This window comes from Papaver somniferum, chromosome 4, assembly GCF_003573695.1.
Source record: "Papaver somniferum cultivar HN1 chromosome 4, ASM357369v1, whole genome shotgun sequence".
NCBI lineage: Eukaryota > Viridiplantae > Streptophyta > Magnoliopsida > Ranunculales > Papaveraceae > Papaver > Papaver somniferum.
Genome location: NC_039361.1, coordinates 152,291,917 through 152,317,887, shown reverse-complemented (window position 1 = coordinate 152,317,887; position 25,971 = coordinate 152,291,917). Strand labels below are relative to the sequence as shown.

The 25,971-nt window shown below is 37.1% G+C and overlaps 2 long non-coding RNA genes and 1 pseudogene across 9 annotated transcripts; 1 reads left to right on the top strand and 2 right to left on the bottom strand.

Moving 5' to 3' along the window:
* Positions 1-434: 434 nt before the first annotated feature.
* Positions 435-5,765, top strand: LOC113271601 (annotated as a pseudogene).
* Positions 5,766-6,560: 795 nt separating this feature from the next.
* On the bottom strand, positions 6,561-9,575 carry LOC113271600. Its single transcript, XR_003322227.1, has 2 exons — positions 9,308-9,575; positions 6,561-8,349 (listed from the first exon to the last, which is right to left on the bottom strand). It is a non-coding gene; the product is annotated as an uncharacterized LOC113271600 (long non-coding RNA).
* A 9,776-nt stretch (positions 9,576-19,351) lies between these two features.
* LOC113271598 lies at positions 19,352-25,183 on the bottom strand. Of its 8 annotated transcripts, none has more exons than XR_003322221.1 (13): positions 25,047-25,183; positions 24,804-24,939; positions 24,230-24,369; positions 23,745-23,831; positions 23,313-23,425; positions 22,545-23,036; positions 22,331-22,417; positions 21,898-22,139; positions 20,788-20,862; positions 20,601-20,694; positions 20,325-20,460; positions 19,770-19,866; positions 19,352-19,636 (listed from the first exon to the last, which is right to left on the bottom strand). It is a non-coding gene; the product is annotated as an uncharacterized LOC113271598 (long non-coding RNA). The 8 variants fall into 8 exon arrangements; XR_003322222.1 differs by having other exon boundaries at positions 22,355-22,417; XR_003322226.1 differs by lacking the exon at positions 22,331-22,417 and having other exon boundaries at positions 22,545-22,628; positions 22,988-23,036; positions 25,047-25,180.
* Positions 25,184-25,971: the final 788 nt, after the last annotated feature.

The window sequence follows — 25,971 nt, the reverse complement described above, 5'->3', positions numbered from 1 at the left end:
AAAATAGTTTTGCTTTTGCAGAAAACAACTTCAGCTTTTGCTTTTGTCAGTCAGTCAAAAGCATGCGAGACACACAAAGAAGCCAAGCCGAACACGTACAGACAAGGAGTAAGATTCTTTTACATGTGTGGAAAACACATACCAAAAGTTTCAGCAAAAAGATAGGACCTAATGAACCTGACCCGCCGGACGAACGCGTACGAGAAAGGCAACCTTGCCCTAGTCTAGGTCTTCTCCCTCACACAAAAGTGTGTTGACCCAAGGGCCATGCCCTTCTAGCCAATTATATGGTATTTAAGTCTAAATCTCTTTAGATTTTAGTCTATGTGGGACTATTGTTTTATCTATTCAAATGAAAAAACAACTAGTGGGCAATAGGTCTAGGGATCAAAACATAGTCCATGCAAATTTGTTTTTTTTTTTTTGGAAAAATAAAACCCGTTTGATGATGACGGTAATATCTTTCTTTTCACAAATTGACTTCTTACTTTTGATCTTTTTTCTTCTTTTCAGATTCGATTGCTTTGTAACCTTGAAATTCTTGTTTTCATAGAAAATAATCTCCTAGAGAGCAGATTTCACTATTGAGAATCGTCCATTATTGCTTCAGTTTCATGGATTTCGTTACAGATTAGGAAAAAATTGTGAGGATAACTCTTCTAACAATTATACTTGTTGTCAACAAGATGTGGTGGATCTTGGTAAGGATGTCACAGAACAAGAATACTTTCAGTATACTTCCTGAACAGACATAGTATAGGGGACTGAAATGGAACTTGGATTGATTGTTTGATCAATTAGGTTTTGGTATTTTTCCCAATTATATATCCTTATTAATCATAAAGGGAAACCTCTTTAGCTGAAATAAAAATTTATCTTACAGTTGTTTCTGTTTTCAGGTGGAACTCCCTTATGTTATGGAGCTGTGAACGGGCATTTGAACTGCGTAAAGTATCTTCTTGAGAAGGGTGCCAATCCTGATGCTACGGATAATGTACGGATACCTAATGCTTTGCCTTTTAGTTCATTTCTCCTACTTCAAACTTCTTCTAAAACCTATCGGGATTGCCAAGATGCCTACTTGCATGAAAACCTATGTCTTGAGAATGTAAGTAGCATTCTGGTTGGATGTGACTAGTTTTTCCACCAGAAGTCAGGAAATTTGGCACTACAATTGAGAGAACTGGTTGACTAGTTATAGGGTTATTCCATGACCCAGATTATGGAATTAAACTTCTCTTTTATTTTTGAAAAACACAGGAAGGAATGACTGCAGTAGAGATTGCTGCTAAAGAGGGTAAAAGTGAAATTGTTGAGATTCTATTTCCTGTGACTATAAGAACTCTGAGGCGGACAGAAAGAAGAAGGTAAAATATCTATTTTTCACAATCGATGCGTTGGCTTTTATCTGTAATTGTTGTGATAACTTAGCATTGAAAAAGAATGTAAGAACTTAGGTTTGATAAATCAGCAATTCAAAAAGAATATAAGAACTCTAAAGGAAGGATAACATGTGTCGTGTTATGATAAATCATGCTATAACTATCTTTTTACATCTTCTACTATTTGTCCCCATTTTACATTTTAAATGCCTTGTACTTCTAGTACTGAATTCTTACAATACAAAATTCCCCCTTTCAAACAGAAGAAACCTGAAGGTTCTGAGAAAGTTCTTCAAGATAAAATGAAAGACACGGAAGCATCCAGGGAAAAGCAGTATCCATTGGCAACATTGTGGAAGGTATTTAATTACCCTTAACTTTGAAAGAAAATAATCCCTCAATAACATATTGCTTATTGAATGACACTTTACTGGTGGACAAAGATCAGAATGCTAAAGAAGAAGACCCAATAATCGGTCCTCCTCCTTCTCGCAAACGTGCTTTGCAGTTTGAACAAGCTTATCTTGATTCCCTGCCATCTGCTATTAAGTGAGTTGTATTTCTTGTTCTGTTTTTTTTTTTTTTTTTTGTGTGTGTGTGTGTTTTGAGTTAGGGTTTGAACTTAAAAATAAAAATCTTACAATGCATGAAGTATGAACCATGATGAATATTTGGTTTTCTATATATAGGTATGAAAACAGCTCTATGCATCAGGATGTAGTCACACATGTGGCAGTGGCCGTGTCACAACTAGCAGAGATTCTCATTACTGGAAGTGCTAACGGTAAGTTTGCTTCACTCATTTAGTGTCTCTTTGAGTTATTTCCATTATCAAACACAATTTGGACTAAGATCCAGATAATTTGAAAGCAATTGATTATTGAATTAGCATTAGTTGGTCGTTATTTTTAATCTGACCTTTCTTTCCTAAATTCTTCAGGTGATTTGAAGTTTTGGAAGAAAAAACCTATTGGCTTCGAGTTTTCTAAGCATTTCAGATCTCACTATGGACCTATTGAAGGTTTAGCTGTGAGTGTCCCTCCCATACGCTTAAACTCAAGCCAATTCTTGTTTAATTTTTTTTTTTTTTTTTTTGAGTGGCTTCTTTATCGTATTTTAAACTCTAGAATTTCACATTCCAGTTTATGCTCACAGGGTTTGGTCCTGTTTCATGGGTATAAAATTTAGTGCCAACAGTAAGAAAGATCCCGTGCGTGTGTTGAGTCTCTCTTCTCTATCATTAGTTCTTAATCCTCTATTAAGTGAAGTAGTTGATCTGCTTGTGCTGGTGCTTATTTACGCTATTTATGTAGCCTTGTCTATAAGAACCATAATAAAAACCATGTTAGGCATAATTTTGTGTTTATTATTTCTGGTGTATACAATCTATGATATAGTGGCAGTCATCAACCATGACCTGGTTCAACAATGCAGGTTAGCACAGATGGCCAACTTTGTTGTGCAATTCCAAATTACAAATTGGTGAAGATATACAACGTCATCAACTGTGACATAATGGTCCAGATACAGCTGTCCTTTGTATCCGGCACAATTGAATGGGTTTACAAGCAAGGGGATGTCGAAGCTAGACTTGCCATTAGTGATAGAAACTCTGCACTTGTTTATATATACGATGCATGTTCTGATACAGATGAGCATGAGCCAATTATCTTTAAAGAGGTTTGCTACATTTCCGTCCAATTAGATTTTCAAACTTGGAAGTCTTGTTAGATCAGCTTATGTTTTGGTCTTGCGACTGTTCTTATTTTTCATGTATGTGATTATGCAGATACACAGTGGCCCAGTAAAAGTAATGAAGTACAACCATATCTTTGACACAGTGATATCTGCAGATGATAAGGGTTTCTTTGAGTACCGGTGCTCTGTTAAACTGCAATTCCCGCAAGATAAGTATGTTATTTGAAATTGAAAGAAATACTAGTTAGTGGTGTACAAGGATCTGGCCAACTATATGCCATTACATTTTGTTTGATGTCGCATGCTTAGTCTTAGGTTTCTGAGTAAATTTCTTGTAGTTACCTCTTACCATTGATAATATGCCATTACATTTTGCAGAGTGAATTTCAAACTGAATAGTGACACCAATCTCCTTGATGTTTTTAAGTGCAAAACCTCTGTTTCTACAATTGAGGTATGGTAGAAAGGCAGCTCTCAGAACCATATGGGTTCAGTGCCTATGTCAAGTAGTATGCTTTATGATTGAAGGATCCTCTATACCAGGTTTCCTACTTTTTGTATTTGCGGCTGAGGTGTTAATCTTTATCTTTGTAGGTTAGCCCGGACGGGAAGAAATTCGCCATTACATCTCCTGATCGTAAAATACGTGTGTTTCATTTTAGAAGTGGTACGCTTTGGCAACAGTATGATGAGTCCCTAGAGGTAATAATACTTTTCACTTCAGTCAGTTCTTTCCGACAGTTAGCTTTTTGAGACTTTTAATAAGTTTTTGCTACTCATTTAGGCGGCACAAAGACTCCAAAGGGACAATGTTCCTCTTAATATGTTAGAGCCAATGATTTTGAACGAAGAGTAGCAGTTGAGGGGGAAATAGAGAGAACTGAAAATGTGCCTCAACTAAATGCGATCTTTGATGAGAGCTCTAACTTCATCATATACAACAATTTTTGGCATTAAGGCAAGGCTTACGAAATTATTGTTCTCACATGTGCATAATAGTTAATGGTTGCCAGTACTAATATTGAAATTTCTTTATGTTAATTGTATGTGCACAGATAGTAAATTTAGAGACAAATGCAGTTGAACGAATTCTTGGAAAGGTTGAGATGAATGATAGATTTTTAAAAATTGCTTTGTATCAAGGCTACACAAGTACAAAGGTGAGAAAAAATTCTGCAGCTGCAGCTAATGTCGACGAGAGCAAAGATCCTTCGACAGATCCCACTCTCCTTTGTTGCGCTTTCAAGAAACACAGAATCTATTTGTTCAGGTATCTAAAAGAGTCTCTTTTTTATCTTGCTTGCTATATGATTTGCTGTCAGATTCCCTTATAACTTGTGAATATGTAACAAAACTTCAAGAAAACCCGAAACTTTGTCTAGATTTCAAATTTCTGTTATTACTTATAAATATTTCAGTCGACGAGAACCAAACAACGGAAGGGATGAAAACCTCCCTGCCGAGGAATTGGTTGCTGCTTCATCTGTTATAACTTCTTTTGTAGATCATGTGGTGGGTCCATTTTTCCTTTCACTCTATTGTAATCGTACTTGTTTTACTCACTTTTGGTTATATACGTATGGTTTATCCATGTATTGGCCTTTTGAATCAGATTCTGCACACAAAACTGGGGTACATTTACATAAAACTGTACAGAGAAGAATGCCCCAAAACTGTGGACAACTTCACCACTCTCTGCCACAATGGTTATTACAATAACGTTATTTTCCACGAGGTTGTAAGAGGCGTCGTTATAAAGACCGGATCTCCTCGGGGACCTCTCACCAATGGGGTGTCTATTTGGGGTGGGAACTTTGAAGATAAGTTCCACGAAAGGTAACTCCTATTGCTGATTGACATTGTAAAAGCTAGTTAAACATTTGATTGTTTTCTTAACCTGTACATTTTAGCGTCAGGCTCTCATTTGTTAGGAAGCTTACTGGTTATTTTTTCTAATATGTGCAGTTTGAGGCATGACTTACCTTTCACCGTGTCCATGGATAATGAGGGGGAGCCGAACACTAATGGCTCTCTAATGAGGGGGAGCCGAACACTAATGGCTCTCGGTTCCTTATAACCGACGCTGTGGCACATCCAGAGAGGGATAATAAGCACACTATGTTCGGTAGAGTTGTGAAGGGAATGGATGTAGTACAGGTATATTATCTTTAGTCACGTACTTGCAAACAAACATCAAGTTAATTGTCTGGAGATGCAAGGTTCAGTCCAGTACAATGGATGATCACAACAGAGGTATCGGCATCTTTATCCAAAGGTGCTGCAGAAGCATGGAGAGCGCTGGGTTGGAGGTTACGTAAGGTCATACTTCATTCCGGCCAAGGGAAAAACAACATTTCGGCACCGGCACCGGCACCATTGAGATTACGTACCGTCATACTCTTTTTTTTTTATCGATTTGCTTATTGGAACATTGTATATTTGTTAATTTGGGAGATGAAGTGGCTCCTAATTTCTTTCACGTAGGGATGGTAATGGGACGGGGACCTTGGATCACATCCCCTACCCCGTTCAAAAAATCAAAACCCATCTCCTACCCGTTCCCCGTAAGAATGGAGCGGGGACGGGTATGAGAAATCACCGTAGGGGATGGGTTACTTATGAGTTACCATAATATTACAATAAATATTAAAATTTTTGTAAATAATAATAATTTAAAAATAAATATAACGGTTCAAACAATAAACTAACCTAAGTAGTGCATTTTGAAATTTTAAGTTTATAATAACCAACTAAACTGAAAAATAAATGAAGCAATTGATCCACAATTAAGTACTATGATACATTTTACTTCTTAGTTTCTCATTATTAACTATCTTCCTCCATATTAATCATCCTATCATGATCTTTTTCTATATCTTTCAAAAAAGTTCCTCGATCAGATATAATAGTTTATGGTATGGGGCGGGTATGGGATGGGGATCTTGAATTCCATCCCCACCCCATCCCCGCATCACTACTTTCGGGGATTCCCCATACCTCGCCCTGTTTCCCGTTTATACGGATAGAACCCTAACCCATAGGAACGGATCCCCACGGAGATGAGTTTGGGTGGGGCAAATTGCCATCCCTACTTTCACGCGAAATTTGCAACACATTACTTCTTCTTTGATATAATGATATATGAACGCGATGTGTGTGAATTATAGACATTGCTCTGGTGAAATCATTATTGGGATAGTGGTACAATCACGACTTACATTTACATTCTTTGTTGATAGGTCATTGAAGTTGAGATTCCCAATCCTTTTGATAATACAAAGAAACGCTTAGTTCATTACCAAGTGAGTATATAGGTTCTGATGTTTTAATTTACTTCTTTTTCTCTTTTGAAAGTTGAGTAACGGAATGATTGGGCACGATGAAACACTGTCTTTCTCACACACACCTCTACGATTTACTCGCCACACCTCTTAAATAAGAACCATAAAATTGGTTAAAAAGACCAAAACAGAAAATTCATGTGTGAAATGGATTCTTAGCTTTAGATACTGTTTATATAGCCAAAAATTAGAAAAATACTGTTCATTGAGCCAAAATGGATATTTGACCCAGAATATTTTTTATTTATTAACCTGAAGAGACAATTATGTCCCTATCTTCTACAGAATTAATTTGCTCTGTTTTGCCCTGTTTTACGAGTTAATTGCAAGCAAAACAGAGTACTGAAACAGAGCAAAAAACAGAGCACTGAAACAGAGCACCTATATCTTCTCAGAATTTCAACTCGCCGTTCTCCGATTCCGGCCGAGTTCTGCTTGTTTTCTGGTTCATTTCCAGCCATATCTCAGGCCATTTTCCTGGTCTTTTAATCCACTTTAATTCAGTCATGCACAACCCCTAACATTCATCTATTCAGCACTTCCAGTACTCCTGTAGTTCAATCAACCAACAACCTATACTTCATTGCAGTATCATCTTACTTTCAGGCCAACTACTGTCACCAGTAGGAACCTGAACTCATAGTTTCTGTAGATTCATTTGCAGCTGCATATTGAGCTACACAGTACCCATCTTAGCTGCTTCTTGTTCCTGTGACTCGTACAAGCTCAATGAGCTCATCTCTTCCTTCATTCTTGCAGCACCATCCTTTGCATCTCCCTGCGTTCCTTCCAACTTCAACAACACAAAGCCTTTCTGCAAAATCACACCTTCATTGGACCCAAGAAACTCAACTGCAACCACAACTTCAGGCCATTTCCATCTGCTTCACTTGTATTTTGAATTCAACAGCCTCAGTTCCACTAACCTGCATCTGTGGAAAATCACCAACGCCTCGCAACCCATGACTATCATCTCTTAAGTTTAGCCTGCAATACCTCATCCACCGGCACCAGTTACCACTGCAATTCAGCTCAATTCAGATCCTTGTTGGTCCTGACTTGCTCATTCACTGCAATCATTCCCTGCAATTTCATACATACTGCAGCACCAACCACTTCTCCTTAAAATGCCAACTGCCATTCACCAATTCTATTGCAGTAAACTCCACCATCTTCCCATGGCAGTGACCACCAACACAACCAGAAACCCATTGCAGCAAAGTGCAGTTGCAAACACAAAATCCTCAATCTGCGTCGTTAACCTGCAGTCCGAGTCCTAGACACTGTCAACCACCAATACTGACTCATCCTGCAATTGCAACCTAGCATTCATCTAAAATCCTGCTTCAGAGCTGAGCGTTGACTTCATCTTTGTAACTTCTTTTATCTTTCTCTTCCACTGCACCTGCATTTCAAATTAGCTTCATCATGACTGTAACTACCACTACCACTACCTCATCTTAATCTCTCACAACTTCAACCACCAGAACCAGTTGTTCTCTTTTCCATCTCAGTTTTGTTGACTGCACTCCTGGGACAGGTTTCTGTGAGCTCAACTTCCATTCCACAGCAGCGACATCTTCCAGCTGATTGTAACTCCAATCACAGACCTATCTCTTTCACGTTCGCTAGCTTAGATTCGAACAACATCAGCTTCATATTCAATTCCATCTGACCAGCTGCAACGAACCCAATTCCAACAGCAGCAACCCATTAAATCTTCATCTCATGCTCATTCAATCTCCAATCCTTGCTAACCACCACAATTCCATGGCACAACCAACCTTTGACCGCAATTCAGATTTGAACCGAAACCCATTTGAATCCATACCCTAATTGCAGCACAAACTCTATTTCAAACTCATCTCGTCACTATCTACTAACATCACATCTTCATCTGAGTTTGAGACGGCGTCAGTAAACCCTCTCTGTTTCAATAAAACCAAGCCTTGTTTAGTTTTTATTTTATAAAAAAAAATATACAACCACAAGCGTTAGCAGATAATGAAACATGGATGAAACCAAGCTCATCCAATGGCAACTCATGATGAAACCAATTTCATCCAGTAATAACATATGACATACAAAGGTTTCATCCATGAAAACACAAGATGAAACCAGTTTCATCTAGTGGTAACCAACAAAACACCATGTTTCATCCAGTGGAAATACATGATGAAACTAGTTTCATCCAGTGACAACACAAGATGAAACCAGTTTCATCTAGCTAACAAACAAAAAGCTATGTTTTCATCCAATGGAATCAGTTTCATCTCAATTTAAAATAGAAATTCAACCCAACCCAAAACACAATGAAAATAGTTGCATCCTAGTTAAAAATGTGTGAAACCAAATTCAACATAGTCTAAACACACAATGAAACCAGTTTCATCCGAGTTAAAATGGGTGAATCCAAATTAAACCCAATTTAAGACACTATGAAATCAGTTTCATCTCAGTTTAAAATAGAAATTCAACCCAACCTAAAACACAATGAAACTAGTTTCATCCTAGTTAAAAATCTGTTAAGCATTTGTAATGTCGACAGTACTAATCCAAGAAAACAATAACCACACAGACAAAATTGAAGAACCCCGAATTTTATTTAGACACTACAATTCAATTCAACAAACCATGTCGAATGAATTGAATCCCTTAATTAACCACAAAATCAGTAACAACAACTCCATAATTGAAGTACCAATTTCATAAAGAAAAACACAAATCCAAATTAAAAACACACAGACAAGGAACAGATTAGAAGGAACGAGAAAAAAGGTTTATAACCCTAAGTTTTATGTTCCATGAATCAATCAGTAATTTTGAAGGAAGATATGAATGTTCGAACGCTGGAAAGAAAATCCTAGATTGAAAATAGTAACTTACACGTCGAAGAAGAAGAAGAAGAAGAACCATCGACAAATATCAGGGATTACAGAAATCTTCTTGGATGATGATGGCGGTGATGTCGATGATGGTTTCAGGGAAACATGATATAGTCAATGGTGGTGGAAATGATGATGGTGGTGTCGATAATGGAGAAATTTGATGTTCCGCGGTGGTAATGGCGGCGATGGAGAACGAGAGCTGGTTTTTTGTTTCAGATCTGTTTTATGTTCAGGGTGACGAAGAAGACGAGAGAAGAAATGGGATTCCTGATATCATGTAATGTGATATGAAGGGAACGTAAACTCCTTATTTAAATATTCCTCTGTCTATTTGACCTAGGCTGAATCCTAACTGTATTTTTGGCCTAGAAAACTTGCACTTTTAGCTATATAGCCCATTTTTTGAATAAGAACCTCATTCCGTTAGGTGCTCTCTTGTATAATGTAAGTAGATGTACTCATGCGCATATATACTAGGTGTACTTTTTTAGTTTTCTTTAGTGGGATATCCTTTGTGATGCAATGTCCATGGCATAGTTAGGTTTCCTGAACATATATTGATGTAATAACTGAAGGCCTCGTGGCAGAATCAAGCCCAAAGAAATGACAATAATCTGCAAAGGCTCAACAGTGGTAGTGATACGATAGAGAAATACAACTGTGTGATATAACCTTGATCCATATTTGTTGTTTGTTTTGCAGGTACCCTTGAAAGTGTATCAATCACAATTTGCGTATAATAATAGGGGAGTGGGGTGGATCATAGATGTACTCCTAAGGAGAACTGCAGTGGTGCGAGTATAACCAAAGACTAAAGAGGAAAAAAAAATACCAAAATTTGGGTTTAGTCTGGTGTGTGACGCTACGGATGGAAGACTATATTTGGTCGAGCGTAGAATATACGTTCGTCTGGTGTGGGGCGTGCAATATACGTTCGCCTGGTACGGGGCGTGCAATATACGCTCGCCTGGTGCGGGGGAGTTTCGAAAAAAAAATATGGGGCGGAGGTATAAAGCCCGCCCCATTATTCCTGAAAATTTAAAAAGAGTGGGGCGGAGGTTTAGTCAACGCCCAGAAAAAAAATGGGGCGTGCACTATACGTTCGTCTAGTGTGGGGCGTGGACTATACGTTCGCCTGGTGTGGGACGTGGACTATACGTTCGCCTGGTGTGGGACGTGGACTATACGTTCGCCTGGTGGTGGGGCGTCGACTATACGACCGCTCGAGTATATCTGAGTTTAGTCTTGGTCCCAGACCAAATATAGTCTGAGATTTAGTTGATGGTCGGGATTTAATCGGTAGAATGTCCCACTACGTCTCGTTATTTTCCCAAATATTTGGGTTTAGTCGCGCACTGTGGACGCTCTGAGAGGCTATCTTTCAAAAATTAAAGTGCCCTCTTTTCGAAAAGGTGGCAAAGCCAGCATAATTTACTTTAAATATTTATAACATTTGTTCTTAATCTTTTTCAATTTTGTAGCTATGGTTAGACTCCTTGCAGGGTCGAAATACTCCATAATCATTTTGGTTAGATTTTATTACTGTTGTGGAGCTATATTTAGGTGAATAGTAAAGACGACAAACCAGAGAAAAAAGATTGTGAAAAGAAAATTAACTTTTTTTTTCTTTTGTCAATTTTAGTTTTTACAAAATTTAATTTATAGATGTAAAGAAACTTAATTGATAATATTTTGTGAAATTTAAACTAAAGTTGAAAGTGCATCGAGGTAATAAAATCGACATTGGCTACGGCCTATGAGGTCAGGGGGATTAGCTAGGAGTCCTGAATCTCGATGAGCTATCGACATAGTACTTGGCAAGGTGTCTAGTCAAATCTAATGCGGAGATTTTCTTATTAATTTAATTTTCACAATTATTAAATCATAAAATTTCTTTTTTCTCTAATTATTTTTGCAACTAGTCCATAAGTTTATAACAATATTTAGCAAAACACACGAAGTACCTTCTAATTTTCCTGGCGTTTTTAGGGGCCACTCAAAAGGATTTAGGGGCCAACAATAAAACAAAAAAGGTCACCCAAAGGGAAAATGTAGCCAGCCTTTATCTCGCGTAATTCGTAATGGCGAAATTACCCTTATATATTCGTAGGATATGATAACATTGTTATCCTCCAATTTCAATCGGAAGCCAAAATATTTCCCAGACTTCCGATTGTGGTCGGTGCAGTATTAAAATGATTTTTGTTTCATTTTTTCATTTCTTTTGCATTTGTGAGTTATTAGAGTTATAGAGAAGAGGTTGAAGGAAAAAAGGGAAAAACCATTTTTTTCACTACAAAAATGGATGGATATGAAGAAGAAGGTGAGAATCATGACGAAGAACAAAATGTTGAGGGTTCACGACCGTTTAGAGAAGACGATTTGGGGTATATGTTGAATGATCCAAACTTTTGTGGAGAGGAAAACCTAGATACCCTTTCATGGAAGAAAATGGAGAATCGCATGATATTGAAGCTAACGATGCATGTAAAACACAGGTATTGTGTTAAGAAACTAAAATACTCGATTTGCATGGTTTGTGTGCTTTTGTAAACAAGAAAAACTGATTATTGCATGCATTGAATGCCATGAACTATCCAGATTCGATAGATAATTTCTAGATTAAACTTACGAATATAACACACTGAGTACCAAATATGTATATTCGGTAGTTCCAAGATACTAGTTTACTGCCGAATATGAGAAAAACCCCAAACTGGTTTTCCAAAAATATCTACATTCGGTAGTTATGTAGAGTTATTTACCCCCGAATGGCCCCAAAAACGAATTCCTCAGAAAATTTCAAAACTCAGTATTCTTATTCTTTACAATCGGTAATAGTTTAACATTATTTGACTGCCGAATAAAATTTCCGAAAACTTGAAAATCGGATGTTTATCGATTAAATTTATCTCCCGGTTATTTATATTCGGCTGGTTTACTATATATTTTAGCTTCCGATTATATCATTTTTTGCACTCAGTAAACTGTGTACATTCATTTGCATAAATCGGGTGTTTTGGGTAACCGATAGGATTCCGAATATAAAGTATTCGGAAGTTTGACTTATTTAATAACCTCCGATTATATCATTTTTTTCACTCAGTAAACTGTGTACATTCATTTGCATAAATCGGGTGTTTTGGGTAACCGATAGAATTCCGAATATAGAATATTCGGAAGTTTGACTTATTTTATAATCTCCGATTATTGTATAATAATTTGTTGCTTTCATATGCAGGCCATTGAAGAGTTTGTTGATGACTTCTATTTGAGGCCCGACACTTCCCTATACTATGCAAACGATTTGGTATACTCATAACTACTTTTTTTTTTTGCAAAATTTATATGTTAAATGGTTACGCTTATTAGATTTTTTTTGTTTTATGAACGTTTAGACATTTGGAAGTAAGAAGGAGGCAAAGGAATAGCTTATGAACAAGGAAAAAGCTAAGATGTGCGTGGTAGTTCAAAATAATCATGTTAGTGACACTCGATTTGAAATGATTTGTGAGCGAGGTGGGACGCGAAAGAGTCACGAGGGAAAGAATAGTAAGTACATATGGAAGACGAATAGGAAATACCGAAGCAATACCAAGAAGATAGGATGCCCATTTAAGATTGTCTTCTATAAGCCCGATGGTATTAAAGGTAAAGAGTATAAAATGTATAAAGTTGATAAGGGTTGTCAAAACCATGATGATCCGTTGGATTTAATTGGACATGTAATGGTTGCCAAGTTAAAACCACATCAAATGCAGACGGTGAGGTCTATGCGGATCCAAAAAGCGAGTGCGATCTTAAGTAAGATAAAGTCGGACGATCCCGACAACTTGTCTTCTTTGTCTACAATTAAGTCGGCCCTAGCTACGATCAAAAGGACTGATTGGGATGGTAGAACGGTCATGCAACAATCGGAGTGGTTAGCGGAGTTACACGGCTACACCTTGAGAAGGGAAGAAAAGGATGGTATAGTGGTTCGTATTTTCTTGGCACATCCCGAAATGATCCAATTGGCTCAATGCTTTCATCAAATTTTGTTGATAGATGTTACTTATAAGACAAACAAGTATAACATGCCGTTGTTGAACATTGCTTTTCATACTTCGGACAAAAACACGTTTACGATTGCATGGGGTTTAATGGATCATGAGAACAATGTGAGTTTCATTTGGATGTTGGAGACGTTGAGGTCCATTTATAACGGTGATAATTTTCCAAGGGTTATTGTAACGGATAACGATCAAGCCTTAATGCATGCAATAGCGGTAGTGTTTCCGGAAGCCCAAAACTTGCAATGTACGTGGCACATTCAATGCAATCTCAAAACCAATTGCCATCATCATTTCCAAGCTAAAAGACCAAGGAAGGGTACCAAGAGGTCAAAGGAAGAGGATGAGCGCATTATTAAATTAACCGTGGAAGAACGTAAGGAAGAGGATAGGCTATTTGAAGAAAAGTGGAAAGAGGATGGAATAATTTGGAAAATGTTCATGAAAGCATGGGACAAAATCGTTTGGTCGATGACCGAGGAAATTTACGAATGTAACTTGAAGAAATTTGAGGATGAATACGGCACGGACTACCCAAAACCGGTTGAGTATTGTAAAAAAAAATGGTTAACGATTAAGGAGAGGTTTGTGTTTGCATGGACATATGAATATCGTAACTTCAAGAACGAGGAGACAAGCATTGCGGAGGGGTCTCATGGTCGACTAAGAAAATACTAATTGGTAGTCAAAATGGAGTTGTGTCGATCCAAGAAGCAATCCATGAATTCACCAATCGTGATCTCGTAAAGATTAGGAAATGTATGCAATTTAGTGTACACCAATTCCCGATGGAACATATTAAGGAAAAATTGCTTCTAAGGGGAGTTGTTCATAAAGTTTCAAGATGGGAATAAATCGCATGATGAAACAATTGAAGTTATATAAAACTTATGATGACGAGAATACGGTTTGTGTTTGCAAGGATATGATAGGTATTGGACTCCCATGTCGTCATAAGTTGGGTAGGTATGTTGAAGTGATTGACATCGATGATATTCACCCATTTTGGAAGCAATTAAATTTCACTCCGAACACCCCGGTAGTTGATGTCCTCTTTCTTCGAGTCGGAATTGTATGCACGAATAGCCGAGCGTTACGCTACATCAAACGGCACCAAAAAGCAAATATTGATGCATAATTTGGAGGAAGCCCTTCACCCTTGTTTAAGGGAGGTTGATGAACCTATTAAGCAAAAGAACACCGGTAGGCCGAACACCGAAGTGTCGAGGACCATCCAAAGAAAAGAGTTGAAGGAGTATTTGTCTAATAAAAGAATATTGTCTAGGCACGAGTGTTCGGAAGCCGAATTTGAAGATGAGCCGGAACCTAAGAAAAGAGGTCGTCCAAGAAATGATCAAAGTGGACCAACCACCCGACAAGTAAGGCCAAAGATCTCTACAGAGCCTTCTCAAGTAAGTCAACCCAATGTTGTCGAAGAAGTTGTTGAGCAAATGAACGCCTCGCAACAAACCCAACCAATGGAAATTCTTACTATAAAAGAGGACAAAGGTACTCTTCGTTGCCCTAGAGATCTTAATGGAAGACCAAATCGATCCACATATACAATATACAAAGAGTATTTGGAACAACTCCCTCCACTTATCATTCCATTTTTTTTCGACCGACGAGGTTGATGGGGATGGAAATTGTGGGTTTCACGTTGCTACGGAACAAATGGGTTACTTTAGAGAGGCGGATATCGAAGATGTCACCCAATGCCAATATTTAAGAAATAAGATGTGGCGGTACAACTAGTGAAGGACAAGGGTTTTATATGGAGATGATGAGGCGAGGAGATAGATACGACAAAGAACAAGAGTTCAAAGACTTAGTTGCGCGTGTGAAGTGTCGAAAGGGATTGAAGACAATCGGATCCAAGTATTGGATGACAATGCCTAAATTTGGATATCTCCTAGCGGACGTTTTGAATTGCGTGGTACATTTCTTTGTTCCTCCTATGTATGGACTTAGCATGACGTTTGCACCCACAAGAACGGCTTGCGACGAGTCGGTTAAAGATAGAAGAATCGTAATGGCATTTGTGAATGAAATGCATTTTATCGGTTTAAGAGTAAAGAAAGATTGTCCGTTACCTCCGTTGAGTAAGTGGCACGATTACTTCCCGATGAACCATTGCAAGGATTGGGTGAAACAATATGAGTCCAACATGGTTGATTGGGATCGTGTTATGGACAACAACTTTCCCGCTGAGTTACTCGAATTGATCCCCTCGGATGATGACGATGTTTGATCGTTTTTTTTCGAGGCACGATTAATTTTTTTTGAAACTATGTAATCGGAACAACAGTATTATAACACTTCAATACGATTAATCATATTCGGGAATTCCATATTTTATCAAACCGCCGATTAATATTAAAAATTTGAATTTACAGCACTCAAACATCACATGTTTTTTTTTTTCCCAGTCCGAGATGCAACAATCAACGCGGCTTCGAAATGTAGAAACGACTCTCCTCTCCACTTGGAATAAGCATCTTGTGCCGCAAACCTGTCGTCTCTGTGCCTAGCAAGAATACGGTTGTACTCGGTGCACAATTTTATAACATGGTGCACCCTTGAAGAAACATGGGATGGTTCATAATTGTGGCGTGGCTTCTTGTACTTACCAACAAAAGGACCCAATGAAACGTTAATCCAAAATATACGATCGTCCTGCTGTTCTTTGGGTAGATCTTTCACAATGTAATAATTTTTTATCCATTCGGTCTCTTCCTCAAACTTGTTTTAATCTTTCTCTATGATGGAATTGTTCTTGACCTCGCTTCTTAGCCTTGATTTCCTCTTCCTCCTCCTCCGTTGCCACTAACGATGGTTTAATTTTTTTGGGTTGTTTGTTCCTTTTTTGTATTTCTTCTTCCCTTGCTGCAATTGATGTAGTTGTTCGCTTGCATCTTCGAAGTATGTTGTCGATTGATGATGGACTTGCCATTGAAAAGGTTTTTCATTCAGATTTTTACTCAATAATAACTGAGAGGGGTTACCCTCCTTATATAGATTAGAGTTCCAACGGATCTAATTTTTGAAAATATGGCGTTGAGGTTTCTGAAAATATGGCCGTTGAGGTTTCGTATCATTGGTGCACTACAATCGGTTGTTAACGATACACGTATTCCCTCCGAATAAGACATTCGGTGGCAAACTTAAATTCTTATCTACCGATTAAGTTGGTATTTCTAAACACGACTATATTATTCGGAGGATAATTTTTTTAAGTCCGAATGTACGATGGCCCAAAAATCAGAATTTGGGAAAAACTTATACTTTTCAAATTTTGAAATTGAAATAATCGGAAGTATAATTAGTTACCCAAACTTCCGAATATGGGCTGTCTAACATTCTATATTGGCCCTTGGAACCACCTAGAGCCATGGCGTGGTTTGTTTTGAACTTGCATATTCGGAGGATAATTTTTTGTAAAGTCCCGAATGTACGATGGCCCAAAAATCAGAATTTGGGAAAAACTTATACTTTTCAAATTTTGAAATTGAAATAATCGGAAGTATAATTAGTTACCCAAACTTCCGAATATGGGTGTCTAACATTCTATATTGGCCCTTGGAACCACCTAGAGCCATGGCGTGGTTTGTTTTGAACTTGCATATTCGGAGGATAATTTTTTGTAAAGTCCCGAACGTACGATGGCCCAAAAATCAGAATTTGGGAAAAACTTATACTTTTCAAATTTTGAAATTGAAATAATCGGAAGTATAATTAGTTATCAAAACGTCCGAATATGGGCTGTCTAACATTCTATATTGGCCCTTGGAACCACCTAGAGCCATGGCGTGGTTTGTTTTGAACTTGCAATATTCGGAGGATAATTTTTTTGTAAAGTTCCGAATGTACGATGGCCCAAAAATCAGAATTTTGGAAAAACTTATACTTTTCAAATTTTGAAATTGAAATAATCGAAGGTATAAAACATTATATTGTCTTCCGAATAAATACTGGCCCCAAAATGGGATTTTTCCTATATCAGAAATTTTGAGATTTTTTTCAATATATACATTCGGTAGTGAGTGTTCTTCCGAATACTGTGTGTCTACTTAAATATATTCGGTAGCCAAAAAATTCATTAAACTACCGATTATTAGCAGTTTGTATCCAGGAAGATATGGCCACCAATATTCGGCAGATAACCATCAAATCTTTCTCCCGAATACTGTCGATGTTCTTGAGAAATGAAGAACACGACTACATTCGGAAGTAAAGGAGCATGAATATCGCCCGAATCTGGATAAATAACCGAAAACCCTAGAATTTTTTTTCTCGATCCGTCGAATTAAAGCGAAATAAACCCCAAAAATGATAGATTCTTACCTAATTGGGGCCATTTGACTTTGGAGTGGAAAAATTTTTTTTCTTCCACAATCGGAAGATAATAGGAAACTGGAAGAAGAAGAGTTGAAATGAGTAGAATTGTTTTTGATTTGGTTTTTATACAGTTTTACCAGAAGGGCATTTATGTAACTTCAATATCATATAGGGTACCCCTTAACTAGAGTCTTTGGCTGGGTATAAATTGATGGCCCCTAAATCCTTTCGGGTGGCCCCTAAAAACGCCAGGCTAATTTTGACCTTATAGTAAGATCTGAAGAAGCAAGCATAAACTTAGACTTCCCACCGAGTTATGGAAAGGTGATGCATGAATAATTGCTCCAAATGTGTTTGATTCATTCTGGTTTGAACTTGGATCAAAATCATGCTAAACCCAAACAGTTTTTGAGCATCAAGTTTTGAAGATTCCAGTTCCGGAAGAGGTATAACCTACCACAATGAAATATAATTCGTCATGTTAATGGGAGGTCAACATGATTGAGATCTTCGTTCATATACAAGCGGCAAAAGCCTGGCCAATTCATATTGCATTGGGAGGATTTGAATCAACATTATCGGATACATCTGATTGACAGAGTTGGCCATAAAAGAGGTTGGCATTTGAAGTGACAACTGACAAGTATTCATTTAAATTAGTCAATGGCAGATGCGACAACTCTACATCGCATTTGAAGTGACAACTCTACGTCCACGGCTTCTAGGCTTTCGGACTGTGGACCAATTTTTTTACGCCTAGTTACAGACGTTTTAACTTTGTGAACTTTAAAGAGACTGGTATGATAATTTCGGTGGTATTATCGAGCCTGGGAAGAGAGTTTTTCTAACTTGAAATTGAGATAAACCTAATAACACCCTTACCATGCGCATGGTTCAGGTCGATATTGGGAACTAGCGCATTCCCTATGCCATTTATGTCAGTCTGTTTATCAGAAAGCTTTCAATGTACGTGTTCAGTTCCAAAACAATGGTGTTTTATTCTGGTAGTCAGAAATCACGTTAAACAATGGCGGCGGCAATCAAGTTTCATTGGTATAGGTGCACCGTGCACACCTCTCATTTAAGAAAAGGCGAGCCAAAGGATTTGACAGCGGTAGTTGGGAGTCGTGTGCTAAAATTGACGTACACCTCTCATCTTACTTAGGGTAGGGTAGGTCACGAGTGAGAATAATTTTTTTGTTTACGTAAAACAAAAAGCATTAGAATAATTTTTTTGTTTACGTATTAAAGATGATAAATAATAATGGGGTTCAGTTCTGTTGCTGTAACCTTCAGGTCCTCTACCGGTATCAGTTCTGTTGCTGTAGCCAAAGGATTTTGCAGCAGATTTTGTAGTATCGATGTAGAAAGATAATAATAATAATTATGCAACTGATCTTCAGAGATTTCTGTACTCCTGAATTTGTATGTAAAATTCCACTGTTTTATCGCAGATGTTTAGTGGAAGGACAGCTACAGATACTGGGATCGCTAGTCTTCTTAAGATTCCAATAACAGAGTATTACAACAACTTGAAACAACGACTTATGAAGAAGTGGACAGTGGTTCTCTTAACGACCTAAATGTTTTTTAAGCTTAGCATACCACTGCAGCACTTCGATTAGTTGCTCATCAGGAAGATCTCTAGTGCGAAATCAAACAACAAACCAAATAAAGATCGAGGATAAGTTAAACAGACAGCTCATTCTTACATTTAACACATTGTACAAATCTTGATTCAGATAAGTAACACAAGTTGCAACATTGCAAGTAAGGTTCATAGTTCACGAACAAATAAAGCTGCGATAAAGGGAAACCAAGCAACTTTATGCCCAAGTACTATGGTAATACCACACTGAGACCATCATGGCAGCAATAGTTTGAGTTGAATTCTCCTTACATTAACCGCATTGTCCCGCTAACTGAAGTGCCCGCACCTAAGATAACCCAGAATTAATATAAACAGCATCAAGGAACAACAGTAGCTAGTCTTGTGTGGTCGGATCTTTTTGTGTTTCTCTTAAAAATCAAATTGGAACTATTATCATTATACTGAGGAGGGGATGTTACCTTCTGTTTCTCATCGATAAGTTTCTCTCTATCACTTCCATTTTGCGCCTCACATTCCTCCAACTCTTCTCTGCATCTTGAGCTCTTCCTTTTGATCCTGTCGAGTCAAGCAATAAATTAGCAATCACGACTACCAGAATTTTTGCATTATAATAATTCATACAATATTAATGAGTTTATGCATATATTTAGATAGCTCATCAACTTATATATAGAGATTAAACTTATGTGGATCTATCTAAACAGATGAACAGCTTCGATATCAACGTTTTTGTCGTGCCTACTTTCATAGATTAGTGGTACCCAATTTATTTTTATACTACCATCTGAAAAACAATATATGGTTATTTTTTCTCTCTTCAAAAGAGATTGCATCACTATGCTTTAGATCCCGTGTCCTCCCTAAATGCTCTGGTTCAGAAACATCTGGAGATGGCAACCAGCACTTTCCATTTTCGATTGTTTTTTTAAAGATTCCACTCTATCAAACCTGTTAAGGCAATTTTATGCTTCAAGTTCTAAGCAAGATTGATAAATATTCAATTGTGCACTTACACAGTTGCAAATATGAAAGTTTGATAAAACAATTTAATCGCTTAGTACTCCTTTCGTCTTTCGTTTCTGAAAGGTTGGTTGGGGAACATGAAGACACAACTTTAGTTGATGATCAACGACTCCAAATGCGAAATTACTGCAAAAGAAAAAAATACAATTAGATACATAAATAATAATATTACATCATGCTTCAGGAAGAAAAAAAATTACATCGGAAAATAATCAAGATAAAGGAAGTGTTTGAGCTTCTTGAAGAGAAATTTTAATCATCCTTACCTTTTATTAAGAGCTTCTTTGATAACAAATCTATTTCTTCTTTCTCAGTGCCCACACCTTTCCATCCTACAGAGCCTTTTTTAGCCAGTGCCCTCTTCAATATAAAATGTAAAAATTGGTAAATCATCTCAGAGCAGCCAATGTTAGTGAGAGTTCTTAAACTTGTTTCTGAATATCAGCTACTCACTTGCTTCTTGAATTCTTTTCTGAGGACTGCATTAAGCTCTCAATATATCAAAAACTCATAGTTGTCAATGGGATTCTGCTAAAACGTAAACCAAACAAGAAGAAATTAGAAGATATAAAACTGACATCCTAAATTATAACAGAGAAAAGAAGTTCAAGGTTTCATATTTCTTCAGATGCAATGGACATTTTTGCACTGCAAACACATATATGAATTGTATCACCGAAACATTGGGATTTGGTTACCTGATTAAATGTTCAGAACACCATTAATGAAGATTATATTCTTTTGAACAAATTTGCATTGCACTCTAACATAAATTTCTTTCAAAGATTATATTTTTTCGAACAAATTTGCATTGCACTCTAACATAAATTTCTTTCAAAGAAACATGAATGTACAAAGGGCAATTTTCCAAAGGGCTCATCCCAACACCCATGAAAAATAATTACAGATAGTTTAAGAGTTAAGCAAAACAAGAAGTTGATTAAAGCATACAAACAAGTTGTTCAAAGTAATTACAATAAACAATACTAATGATTACTGTGATTGATGTAATCTAAAAACAAAACGTGCTTAAGTAGCTAAACTCCAGACGCATTATCTCATGGCACAAACTAACACTAGACATACTAGTACCAGGTCAGATGTTTGCTCGCAAGCCCACAATTCCATGAGAAAGCTAAAGTCTTCCAATAGGACAAAGATATCGAGGTATGGTGGAAGGACTACTCTAGACTCTAGAGGCTACATGTTACCAAGTGAAGTTTGGACTTATTCTAAATACTAAATCATTGAAGAAATATAAGCTTAACCACTTTAAGAGGCAGAAAAAGCTTTGACAATGATGCCTCTGTACGAAATAAAATGACTCAATACAACTTTGATACAAGAAAACTAGGATTGGAGGATTGAAAGCTGCTAAAGATTGCATCAACTGTTTTATAAATCAACTCTAAGATTTAATATATGATATTATTTTTACTGATGTACTTCTAAGGGATAAGGAAACTAGATGATTGCAGAGTAGAACTTGGCTTGCAATTATGTCTGATAAATCATTTAATCTATACTCCGAAGCAAAACTTTGAAATTAAGTATCAGCATTACCTCTATGAAACCATTTAAGCAAATGCGACAACAATTCATGTTATCGTGATCCTTTGAAAATCATTTGCCCATGTACACATTTTCGGCTTCTGATCTTCCTACCATCTGACCATTGACGGTGTGCAACAGGCCTAAATAATCTCCCGTGGTAGTATTGACTGCACATCACCCATCTCTTTTCTTTCAACAAATTTCTTCACTTGAACAAGAATCTCCCCAAAACCTCTTAATGCTTTATTTGCCTGTAATACGAAAAACACGAGTCATTCAACTGGATATAGGTAAGTACTAATGATAGGAACAAAGAAGCCCTCTTTCTTGTGCAAAACCGTGCAGTTGAGACTTGAAAGGAACCCTGGTTCTGAAAGACCATAGATTTTGAAATAAGCATATACGAAAGTAAGAAACTGCATAGAAATATTTAGTTACTGACCAAAAGAAAAATGAAGGCTTGTACCCTATTTCGTTTCTAGATCATGATATGGCAAATGCACATTTCTAATATAAATGTGAATATTCCCTGCAATTCACAACAATATATAAGGAACATGTGTTTGTTTCTATTTCACCTTCCATTCAAAAGTTTTCAATAAAATTGAAATTCACTTAAACGCTCAACCTTATAGTGTTTCAGTTACAAAAAATACCTCTGTCTACCAAGACACTGCTAGCCAATACTCCTTTCTATGGAATGCACTTGTGCCCCTTGATTTTGCCTCAACAAAAGCCGCCTTCGCTTGACGAATCATTTGTCAATAATGGATATTTAATACAATAAATTCACTTCAAAAGTCTCTATGAACTACACATTTATGATAGTGAGCAACAAAAACAAGTATAAAATGGTATGGCATGATACTACAAACCTAATGTCGATCCAGAACTTCTAGTAATTTGATTTATAGTATGCCAGTGAAAAGATAGTGAGCTTATTGTCTTAAGACACTATTCAAAACCTCAAAATAAATATACATATTGTATTTATCTTATTGTCAAACTCCTTAGAATATGCATGCTTCAATTATTCCATTTACTCTCCACTCAACATATGATGGAAAAGGAGAAGTCACAGGAAAAAGAATTTCAACACCTCGACGATTATCTTTGTAAGCTGAGACTTCAATTGGCTTTAGTCCGTGCTGCGACAAAAAAAAAGGGTCGACTTTCAAAACCCAGACTACCATAGGTGAGACCAACGAATCATCTCATAGTGCCGCTTCTTTTCATATCACGAAAGCACAATAAAAATCAAAAATTGCGCCTTTTTAGCGCAAGGACGAAGTATTCAAGGCAATCCTTTTGATCACTCGACTCAAAGTGGCCCTTGGAGCTTTATAAAATCTAAAGAGACGCTCATTCCATACAAAAAATGATGTCTGATAAATGAACAGAGATCGAAAGCATAACTAGCTTACTATATTTGTAACATATGGATCTGCACCAGCCTGATGATTTTTACTACCCCCATTACAGCTGCTAGTGGCAGAGCTCTTGTTCCATCTGATCCACCATTTGGATCAGCACATGCCTACACAGATGAAAAAATGTAGAGGGATTATTTACAAACCCAAAAATGGTATAATAAACATATGACAAAAACCCCATCACCACTTGTACAAACTCCCTAAAGACCGGATGAAAAGAAATGGAACCAAGAAAAACATGGAAAGTTCCCTAATATACATCTGAAATCAAGAAAAATACACTAACTGTAAATATAGCAAAAAGTAATAGTTTGAATCATACAAACTAGTCTTAACAGATGTTAATGAATCCAACAAGAATGTAGTTTGAAAATACACTAACTGTAGATATAGCAAAAAGTAATAGTTAGAAAATATTTCTACCTTCAGTAATGCTTCCGCGCATTGCCAAGATTGGACATATACAGATGAATGAAGTGGAGTAAATGTATCATACAAGACTAGATTTGGCTGCAAAGATAAACAGAAGGTAGATTCAGTGATCCCCCTTGACTATAGAATAACCAAAGGAGACACTGTGGAAGTAGAAGGAAAGATTCTATGTTCTTGTCATTTTCACATAACAACCATGTACGTAGAGAGGAGGTGTATTATGAACACACTATCATCCCAACAAGTATGCTGAAGGGCAAAGACTTATAAACCAACATTTAGGCAAAGATTCAACTCAACAACTATAGGAGATGTAAGCTTTTAGTTCTAATTCACAATTAGAGATAAGCAGATGTCATGATCAAGCAGATCGCATCCAATCAGGAAAATATCTAGCTTACGATTATGGGTTCATTTAAATCTTTGTTAATCAGAATGCCACGCCTATTCATGAAGAGAAGGTAAATGCTACTCACATTGGCACCATGATCCAGAAGAACTTTAACAATAGCGTATTTGCTAGCAACGGCAGCATATTGTAGCGGTGAGCCATTACCATTCGAAACATCCACATTAATACCTTTTGGAAGTAATAAAGGTATGATATCGTTATGCCCTGCAACATGAAAAAAACACCAGGGCCTTATTTAGGCTACTCTAAGATGTCTGGATAACACATTTGGAAAATCCCCTGCTCATGTGTAACTATTGGAACCAAAATAGTTCATTAACCCATGTTGTCATGGCTTCATCATCATCTAATATCCAATCCCAAAACACCCACACCATTTTCAGTACAATTAGACAGAAACCCAAAAAGAGAACCACACAAAAGAAAACAAATATTGTTGGAACTTAAGGTGTGGCAATAGGCATTCAGAAAACCCTTAAACATGTCCAATACATCAATACAAAAACAACAATTTCCAATTCCAAACCCTAACACAGAAATAGACGGAAAAACAAATCCAATCACGCAATTTACAAGCGAGAACACTCAACACCAAAGAATCATCGAATCACAAGAATTCCCCCAAAATTACTAAATACCTAAATTACTTTCCACATCCACATAAGTTTCATCTCCTCAATCAAGTACTTAAGAACATCGAACTATCCCTCCAGCAGCAGCCAAATGAATAGCACTTCCACCTATTCCATATCCATTATCCAAGTAGATGAGCTACTGCTGCCGCAGATCATGATCCAAAATAAAACAACATCAACATCAAAAAGTTCAGCAAAACATCACCAAAAAAAAACACTAGAAATCTTTAATAACTCGATGCTTACTTTTTAATCGGTCGACTTCGCCTACATGAGCAGCACTAAGTAAGATCTTAGCAGTAAACAAAGAAGAAGAAGCGAAGGAAGTGAAAACTTTCAGCCAAAAAGGCGCGCCTAAGGGTTTGAGAGTTAATTCAGTGAAGCGGAGCGGCTGGGACTCGGGAGTTGTGCCTGTGGTGGGTCTCGACTACACGCCTTTGTGTTGGGTCATGCCATGGGTAGGGTGTACCACGGCAAATAAGGAGAAATATTTTTACCAGGGTGCTGCTCGAGCACATTTTTGTCTACGCCAAGCAGTGTCACTATTCACCATTTACACATCATTGGTTGTTGATATATTTGTAAAAAAAAAAACAGTCAACATATTTCAATTCATTTATATCAAAATTGTGATTACATGTTATTTAACGAAAAAAATTGATAAATAAAAAAGTTATTTAATTTAATTATGAAATGTTGGTTTGTATTTATCGGTGGTTTGTTTTCATGATGATAGATAAAAAATGTTTTAGCAGCCGCAATAACTTTTCCCCCTAGTAAATGTCGGTTTGTAAGGCCTATTCCTATGCACATGCCAAAAAAATGGTGTTTGGCATGTCAGGTGGCGTGGCAAACCATTGGTGCCACTATGGGAGAATCAATAAGCGATAGACATCCTAGCGAGCGATTTTGAGTATATCGCCAGCGACAGAGTCTTTATCGCCAACGATAATAACATTTCGTCAGCGATTTTTTCTCTAGCGCCAACGGCTAGTTCTTTATCGCTATAAAAGTGTAACTTACAAACTCAAATCTTGCCCCAAATTTTTTACACAAAAAAAAATTCTCTATTTCTTAATCTATTCTCTATTTCTCAATCTAATTTATTTCTTCTATTTTCTCCAAATGGCACAATTAACTGAACTTGATTCGGCACAACTTGATTTTTCTG